The sequence below is a fragment of the Aricia agestis genome, chromosome 1 (genome assembly GCF_905147365.1).
Source record: "Aricia agestis chromosome 1, ilAriAges1.1, whole genome shotgun sequence".
Classification (NCBI taxonomy): Eukaryota; Metazoa; Arthropoda; class Insecta; order Lepidoptera; family Lycaenidae; genus Aricia; species Aricia agestis.
In genome coordinates, this window is record NC_056406.1 from 1,575,085 (window position 1) to 1,584,195 (window position 9,111).

Here is a 9,111-nt window from a genome sequence, read left to right on the forward strand (position 1 = left end):
ATTTCAATATTATACAACTTGTATGATGTAACTAAATAGGTGATAATACTTTAGGGCGTGTATGAGTCCCCAGTATAGAGTTCGCTGTGAAAGTAGCAGCGCTGAAAGAGTAACTTTTTTTTACTTTTACATAAAAATTACAAAAAGTTGCTCTTTCAGGGCTGCTACTTTCACAGTGAACTCGACACAAGGGACACATACACACCCTAAAGTACCTATTATCACATTGTTTTATTACACTCTGCATACGGTATCGTTAATATTATAGAATATTATATTTTAAACCAAAATAAATTACAACTTTACCTACTAGTGTAGAATAACGCTAAAACGTACCTTATATTTTCCATTTAGAAAATAACACTTTTAAGTTACAACCACTACAAAAAAAATCACGACATATCGCATAGTATTTTGTGACGTTTTTCTTTTTATTATGATGCAAATCTTAGATAGTATATACTCTCTTCTCAATGTTGAATCCGGCCCTGTCGTTACCTTATTTATTAACTAGTCTGGACATTACGTTTATTGTTTTTCTAATTTGTAACAAGTTCTATTTTGTCACACCTCTAAGAACAGGTAATACTGGACACTCACCAACTTTATTAAACTGTTAAGGTAGGTTTTAATAAGGCTCGTAATATATGATACGTTCGCCCGAACGCGCGGTGGCGCGACTGCACCGCGAAATCACAAGCAATAATAGGGATGATGACCAGGTTAAAGATTAGCGAATTTTGTTAATAAAATAAAGAAATCACGGTAAAAAATAAGTGTTCCCAAAATTTCAGCATGATAGCATTTGTATTTTTTTTGTTATGCGCCTTCAAAGTTGGATATTCAAGTCGAATTTTTTTTCAATTAAATTTTTTAATATTTGTATACAATTCGATAACTTATGCAATTAAAAGCAACTTTTGTTATGAAACCACTTTCATAAACGCAATATTTAATATACCTGTCGAACAAAGTTGTCTCCCGATGCGTACAAACTACGAAAGACTGACGTCAGTCTTTCGTAGCACTTTGTATGGAGCGTTTCGGGCAGGTCTTTTTTATGAGATATTTGAATTGTCATATCTTGGTGAATTTTTAAGCTATCAGAGTCATTCTTTCAACGATGTTTCTATTTTTTAAGTGTCTTTCAATTACCGATAAGAAAAAAAAATAGTCATCATGCCTATTGTATGTAATGCCGGCTGTTACATACGTAGGGTCAATGCATTGGGCCAAAAAAGGCGGACCCATGTTCATTCAGCCCTATAGTACCAGCATATTATCAACAATGTGTTCACAGCCAAACGATAAGTCACAACTGAATCTGATATTAAAGTGTTTTACTTCACCTAAAATTTAAGTGACGTGTGTAATATAATAGCACTTAGATGCGGTTAAATGTGACGAAATGAATGTTTGAATTACCTAATTTATAGTTAAACTAGCTGTCCCGGCAAAAGTTTCTTTGCTATATAAAGTAGGTATTATTTTATTGAAGTGACTAAATAAGTATGTCACCATGGCAACATCCATTGCTATCCCGTCGCACAAACAATGGTCGCCGTCAGTCTCGAGTTGTAATAATTTGCTATTATTTATTCAACAAATGCACTTATCAATATAATAAGTACCCAGTAGCCGATTCTCAGACCCACTGAATATGCATATAAAATTTGGTTAAAATCAGTAAAGCCGTTTCGGAGGAGTACGCGCGGCCTAACATTGTGACACGAGAATTTTATATATAAAACTAGATGTCCCGCGCGGCTTCGCCCGCGTAAATTAGAAATTTTACAGAATCCGTAGGTACATTTTCCCATAAAAAATATATCCCCCGTTTTTCCCACATTTTCCTGAGTTTCTTCTGTCGTATTAGTCTTAGAGTAATAATATAATATAACCTTCTCGATAAATGATGAGTCTTACTCGATAAATGATCTATCTAACACTGAGATAAGTTTTTAAATCGGACCTGTAGTTTCTGAGATTGACGCGTTCAAGCAAACATACTCTTCAGGTTTATAATATTAGGTAGATATAGATTTTTTTTAATTATCGCTTGACAAACTCGAGTCTCGATCTAAAAGACTATGAAATGGTATAATATGGTAGTGATGATGATGATGATGATGATGAAGAATGTAATTTGCATAGTAGCATATGCTTTCTGTTCTTAAAAACAACGCCGAAACTCCCAAACTTGTATCTATAAAGAATCAGGAATTCTCTCAGCACCTTCCGAACCACGGTATACCAGGTATATCTCGGTGCAAAATCTTACTTGTTGGTAGCATATGCTTAGAATACTTCTCACGAAACCGGAGTCACCATATGTTTCCCTATAAGTTTTGAGGAGTTCCCTCGATTACTTATGGATCCTTCATCAGATCACCACTTTTCTGAATATAATACCAAATTGGGATGATACCCTATATACCAAAAGAAAAATTTTGAAAATCGGTTAACAAACGGCGGAGTAATCGTTGAATATAAGAAAACGAACATAACACCTCCCCCATTTTGAAAGTCGGTTAAAATTGTAGCCTATGTGTTATTTATTTAATATTTTAATCAGCACATGAATTGAATAACAAAATTTTTTTCAAATTAATCGTAGCACCATCTGTCAGGACAAACTAAAATTGAAATAGAATAATATTGAATGCGATGATAGCGCCGTCCGCCGGATCTAATGTAAAACATTCCAAAATTAACAACTCCTTATAAATAAGAAATTAATTGAAAAAACATTTTCCAGTAGACCAAACTGTAAATCTAAACCATTCTCGAATCTCCACGAACACACACAAAAGATTTCATCAAAATTGGTCCAGTCGTTTAGGAGGAGTTCAGTCACATACACACGCACACAAGAAATATATATATTAAGATATTTTTAGCAAATGACCAATACTAAACATCAGTCGAGTTACTACTAGTAGTATTGTTCAAGCAAATTACTATTATTGTAAATGCGAAATGGTGTTTGTGTTTATGTGTATCATCTTCACTATTATGCCGCTGAACAGAGTTGGATGGGTATTCAGATACTTTCCCGGGAAAGGACATATTAGGTAGGACGCTTTGTATACTGAATAAAGGTACCTTTTCTGAATAAAGGCAAATTTGCAACTGCTTACGAAAATTATGTAACATGGGGCGGCATCAACAATAATACTTAATATTAGTTATTAGACGTAATACAAATAAAAAAATATTAAAGATAAAACGCAATAAAAAGTCGACACGAAAGATTAAAATCTGGGTGCCAGCATTGTGATAACTGATAACTTTACCCGCGAAATTGTAATAACTAATTAGTATTAAGCGTACATAATTAATCTGTGTAACTGGTACTATCATTGTTGTCTATCCATCCCAAATTATAACTCATAGACCTGTCAAAACTTCTACTGTAGTATATCAGTTAAATAACTGAGTCTAGGTATATTATTCAGTTGGTAGAGATATGAAGAATAGCGTCAAAAGCTTAGAAAATAAAGCTACTTAAACAGTAACAGTTTCAGCATAATATCTAATCTATTAAGTCTATTTAAGAATCTTTTCATCCATACGTTTGTGCGACGGGATAGCGATCAACGTTGCCATGGTGACATACTTACCTATAGTCACTCAATTAAAATAATAATATTATCGTAAATATAATATTATGGCAAAGCAACGTTTGCCGGGACAGTAAAAAACGATTCCTGAATTTTGTTTTATTTCTTGCTGTACTTATGTAATTGTAATTTTAATGTAAATTGTAATGTAACAGAAAAAATGTTTATGAAAAAAATTGAATGTTTTTACGCAGTTGGGTTTTGTCATTATTTTATAATATAATAGGTATATTATAAAAGAATAATATAATATAAATAGTGTTTTATTTACCATAAGTAAGCCTTACACGCTACGGTCTACCGGGGACGGGAGAGATGCACCTGTACAGCACGCAGGTATGCCTGCACAGGTATACCGGTATGTGTGTGGGACCTGGTCGCCTGCGCAGGTCCAAAAAACTGCACAGGTATATTCCCTCACACATTCCGGTCTACCTGCGTAACGTGTATGGCTTACATTACTACCACAATAGACATAACGAATCAGTATAATATCGACTTCAAACTTTTAAAGATTCCCGCGTATCCTCGAGGACAAACGTGCATTTTTTGTAAGTTTCAGGCATTTATGCACTTTAGTTTAATGATTATAAAGTTTATTTTCAAGTGCGTTAATATTACCTCTCCGCTGTGCTCCGTTCTATCTGCATTCTGCACTAATACCAATAATACCAATAATATAATTTATCATCATCGAAAATCGCTTCCGCTCCTCAGTGGAACCGCACTCTTATAGTTCGCTCACGGAAGTATAGTACATAGTATTTATTTATTGCGCGCCATCTATTGAAATCTCTATGCGACAGCTCAATATTAATCAAACCTATCTTTTAGAAGTTCCCAGTTTAGCCGCTAGCAAAGCTGGCGCTGTCTTATCGGACAATTAGGGGGCGTGGCTTAGAAATGCGAATCCTCAAGGTCATTGGCAGTTGTCAGCGTCTTAATAATTAATATTATAAATTATGCGAATGTGTCTGTCTGTAACCACTTCACACCTAAACCGCTGAACCGATTTTGCTGAAATTTAGCATGGAGATACTTTGAATCCCGGGAAAGAACATAGAATACTTTTTATCCTGGAAAAATGTGCGGTTCCCGCGTAATAAGCAGATTTAGGCGCAACGGACTTGGGAGCGTCATCTAGTTTACAATATAGAGACCGTAAGAGCAACACTGCAGTATACTTACATTGTTCATCGTTATGATATTCTGTTTCATTACCAAGGAGGTTCTGTGCTTCCTCTTCAGTTGTCTGGCAGTTTCCAGCATTTGCAACACATACCAACATACAGAAGAGAACCTGCAAATGTATCTTCATCTTGTCGTAGAACAAAATGATTTTTAAATCGTGTAAAATAAGTGCGCCTCGCCGCAGTCTCTATGATATTATGTGTAGAATATTTCGCTAAAATTAAAATAAATTACGTTTAAATTAAATTTAAATGTGTGTAATAGGTAAATAAGAAGTTTATTAAATAGTTTTGATAACTCTACTTGCAAATTAACCTAAAAACTTACGGCCGTTTGTCTCGGTTATCACAAAAATCCGTTTTATCTTAAATTATATGATCATACAGATATCTACAAGTATCTTTAATTTAATATTATGCAAGTTGTATGAAGCCACACATAAAGACAGCAAGTCTACGGTGAAATGTCTGTTTGTGCTTCTGTAATCGATATATTTTATTATCATGTTGAGTGCTCTAATTACGATAAGTATGGTAATTATTTGAATATTCGAATGTTATACCCAATACAAAGTATTAAACAAAGTAAATATAGGGTATTCAAAAATAAAGCAAAAAACTAAAAAAAAGGTTGGCACAGCACCTGTAACTCTTCTGATGTAAGATGTTGCTTTTCATCAGTGACCAGTTATAACGCATTGCGTTATGCATTAGCTCGTTTGCCCCCTAATTTTATTAAAAAAAGAAATGGTAGAATATTTGATGTTACTACCCGCTCGTAGACAATTCGTAGCTTGCTACGAGAACCGATTAGTCATAATAGATTTCGCTCTACTTAAAGTTTAATGAGGTCTAAAGCCGTTTTACCCGACCAAAAACTAGTAAGTTTGATGAATCCGTTTTTCTGTCCGTCTGTATCCGTGTCATCGTCGCATCCACCGGGTGGACCGATATGGTTCTAGGTTTTACTTTTTTGTTCCAAATCTGAAATGGTCGGTAGCGTTCTTACTTTTTAGCAATATTTTCATCATTATAGAGCTCGCTTGCTGCTGTAGAAAAATTCGTAGTTTTCTAGTCTTTATCCCAAAGAATTAAGGATCATAACATCTAAATAATTGGCAAAGTGCGAATCAGACTCGCGCACGAAGGGTTCCGTACTGTTATATAGAGCAGAAATACGCAAAAAATTGTGTTTGGTATGGATATTTTTATTTTATCTTAATTTTATAATTTATAACGATTTTGTGAATAATTCAAGTGACTACCTAACAGGTAAAAGGTACCATTATTGATTAGGAGCAAAAAGGGCCAAATGAATCACGTTTGTTGTATGAGAATCACCTTAAATATTATTATTATTTTAGTATGTGTTGAACCGTAACAGAAATATATTATAATCTGTGTTAATTTCAGAAGTCTAGCTATAGCGGTACTAGATACAGCCTGTAGACAGACGGATAGACATCGAATTCTCAGTAATAATCCCGTTTTTACCCTTTGGGTACGGAACCATAAATAGTAGAATAAATATAAGTATTTCCTTCCTCTTTCTCATACATAAGTAATTTAGTAGTTCTCATGTATTTTTAAGACCAGTTTGCTGTTAGTAAGGTCAAGTGTTAGTGTTGATGACATCTAGTTTTTGCTGGGCTCTTGTGATCTCTCGCTTGTAAAGTGACTATAAAAAGTAGTACAAACCAAGAAGAATTTCAAATACTTTCAAAGAATTTTATACTCGTATTCTTAATCTTTATTACGTGTTATTATGATTTCTCAAAAATGTAGAGCTCAGTAATTATTGTAATTAATTTCTTGTAGGCAGGACCAAAAAAGAAATAGCGTATTTTTATAATACTTACACATAATGCCAGTTAGTTCATCTATTCTTATATCAATGGATGCTTCATACTACGTCAGTCTGGCCCGGTGGTAAGCACCTGAAGGACTTGTGTTACGGGTACCAGACAACGGAAATATATTTAATACCTTTTATATTATATTTAAGATTTTTATCATACGATACACATCCATAACCCAAGAACATTGAAAACTTTTGTTCCGTCAGCGGAATTCGAACCCGCGAGCCGCCACATACTCAACCACTAACGGCCGTTCCCAATATTTGATCTATCTCTGGTTTTGCCCTACTAGAGATAGGAATAGCTCACAATTGCCATAAAATATATGTCTCTAATGTCTAATGTGAGCTATTCCTATCTCTAGTAGGGCAAAACCAGAGATAGATCAAATATTGGGAACGGCCGTTAGAAATGCATCTACGCGTCGCGTTGTGGTCTGAATTGATCCTAATTGTTTCTCGCTCTGGCGTATTCTAGATTTTAGACTGTCAACTACCAAGTACTTAGGTATTCCGCTCACAGCCTCTGCGATCGTGATATCAAATATTCTGTGAATCTACCGTCATAGTTCCTGCGACTTTATACATATTAATATTATGGTTTTTACGTCCGCACAGCATTCTTGAAGGACACATTAAGACTTAAGTTAATGTGACATGTTTAGTCTTTTCGTTGAATTCGAATCCGTCGCCTAGTGGTTTTGAGCGTAGCTCTTGAATTGGAGGTCGGAGGTTCGATTCCCGCTTTGAAACTTGTTTAATTTCTTAGTTTGGTTTGGACAATGCAGGCTGATGATCTGATTGTCTGATAAGTAAGAGATGAATCAAGGGATTGGATCGGCATGTAAAAAGTATACATAGGTCTCGCCAGTCGTGTCGGTCGTCAGTCGTCACTCGTCCCATGAGTGAGTAAAGGAACTCAGAATGTTCTTGTGTACAACGCACACAAGAACGGCAACATTTGGCAACATTAATTTAATAAGTTTTAATAAAACCGGCCATATTAACTTAGAAGTTGGATAATTTTATAGCTTCGAGGAGCCGTCGACCTGTGGTCTAGAGTTTGCACTACACTTTTCTGAAATCCTAATACTAATAATATTATAAATGTGAAAGTGTGTCTGTCTGTCTGTAATACCTCTTCACACCTCAACCGCTGAACCGATTTTGCTAAAATTTGGCATGGAGATACTTTGAGTCCCGGGAAAGGACATAGGGTACTTTTTCCCGGAAAAATGTACGTGTCCCACGCGCTAACGAATTTTGGGGCAACGCAGCTGCGGGTGTCATCTAGTACATTATATAGTTTATAATAAGTATCTTATTTTTCCTTTTGAAGTACGGAATCTTAAAAAATACAGTCTCATAAGTTTAATACGCCGAGGCCGAGGCAATACTTAACCGCGGCACAGACACCATGTAAGGGAGGACAAAGAAAAAACTTTTGTAAGTAAATAAAATATATTTTATTCTCAAAATACCTACTCGACTAATAAATTTACAGATACCTCGATCGTGGAAAAACCAGACACTGTTATCGTGGCCGCATGTGGCCGCTTGGGAGTTGAAGCATAACGTAAAAGTATCTTGTTACCATAAAGTTAATTATTCCGCTAGGTATATTAACTTTATGCTTGTTACATAATTATGCACTGAAAAAGTGACATTGAAAAACAAGAACCTAAGAAAAAAATTTACAATTTATCAAGAAAAAAAGAATTAAGTACAACTGAGAGAGGATAGGATTAACGATAGTGATAAATAAAAATAATAAATGAAGCTAAATTAACTAACTAGAATGGCACTTAACTATGTATAGTTGGCAGTTGGCACACGACCATTTCATGTTTATTAAAATTTATAAATGTCTACAATAAAACCCATTTTGTTCAAATAGTAACATTAATTATTAGACTAATATTAATAACATACAAGCTCAGTATTATTTGTGTATTTTATGGTATGGATGAGGTATTCTTTTGCTGTACTATTTCTGAATATTCTTACTTATTTCGTCAATTTCCCCTCTTTATCCACCATTGGTTATAATCAGGGAAAGGAAATTTTTTTCGATGTCCACCTGTTATTGATAAAACACGCGAAGAAAAGAAAATTTTATTTATTTTTGCCCTTTTGGTTTTGTCCGTGCAATTTTCAACGATAAAATTGCTTTACTATAAACCAAAGGATGATGTTGATGTTGCAATTAGAGCAAGTCCACACGGCGCGTTGCGTTCAGTGCCGTAAATAGCCTTTTTTGCGCCCTGTGCCAGCTTATATAACTGCACCCTTGTTTTTTAACTGACTTCCAAAAAGGAGAAGGTTATAAATTTTAATATGTTCGGCTGTAGATGTATATATTTTTTTACTACATTGGAAATCATCTCTGGGGCGCAGCGGGAACTACTTATCGGGAGCAATTCGAAAAAATAAGAGTCAA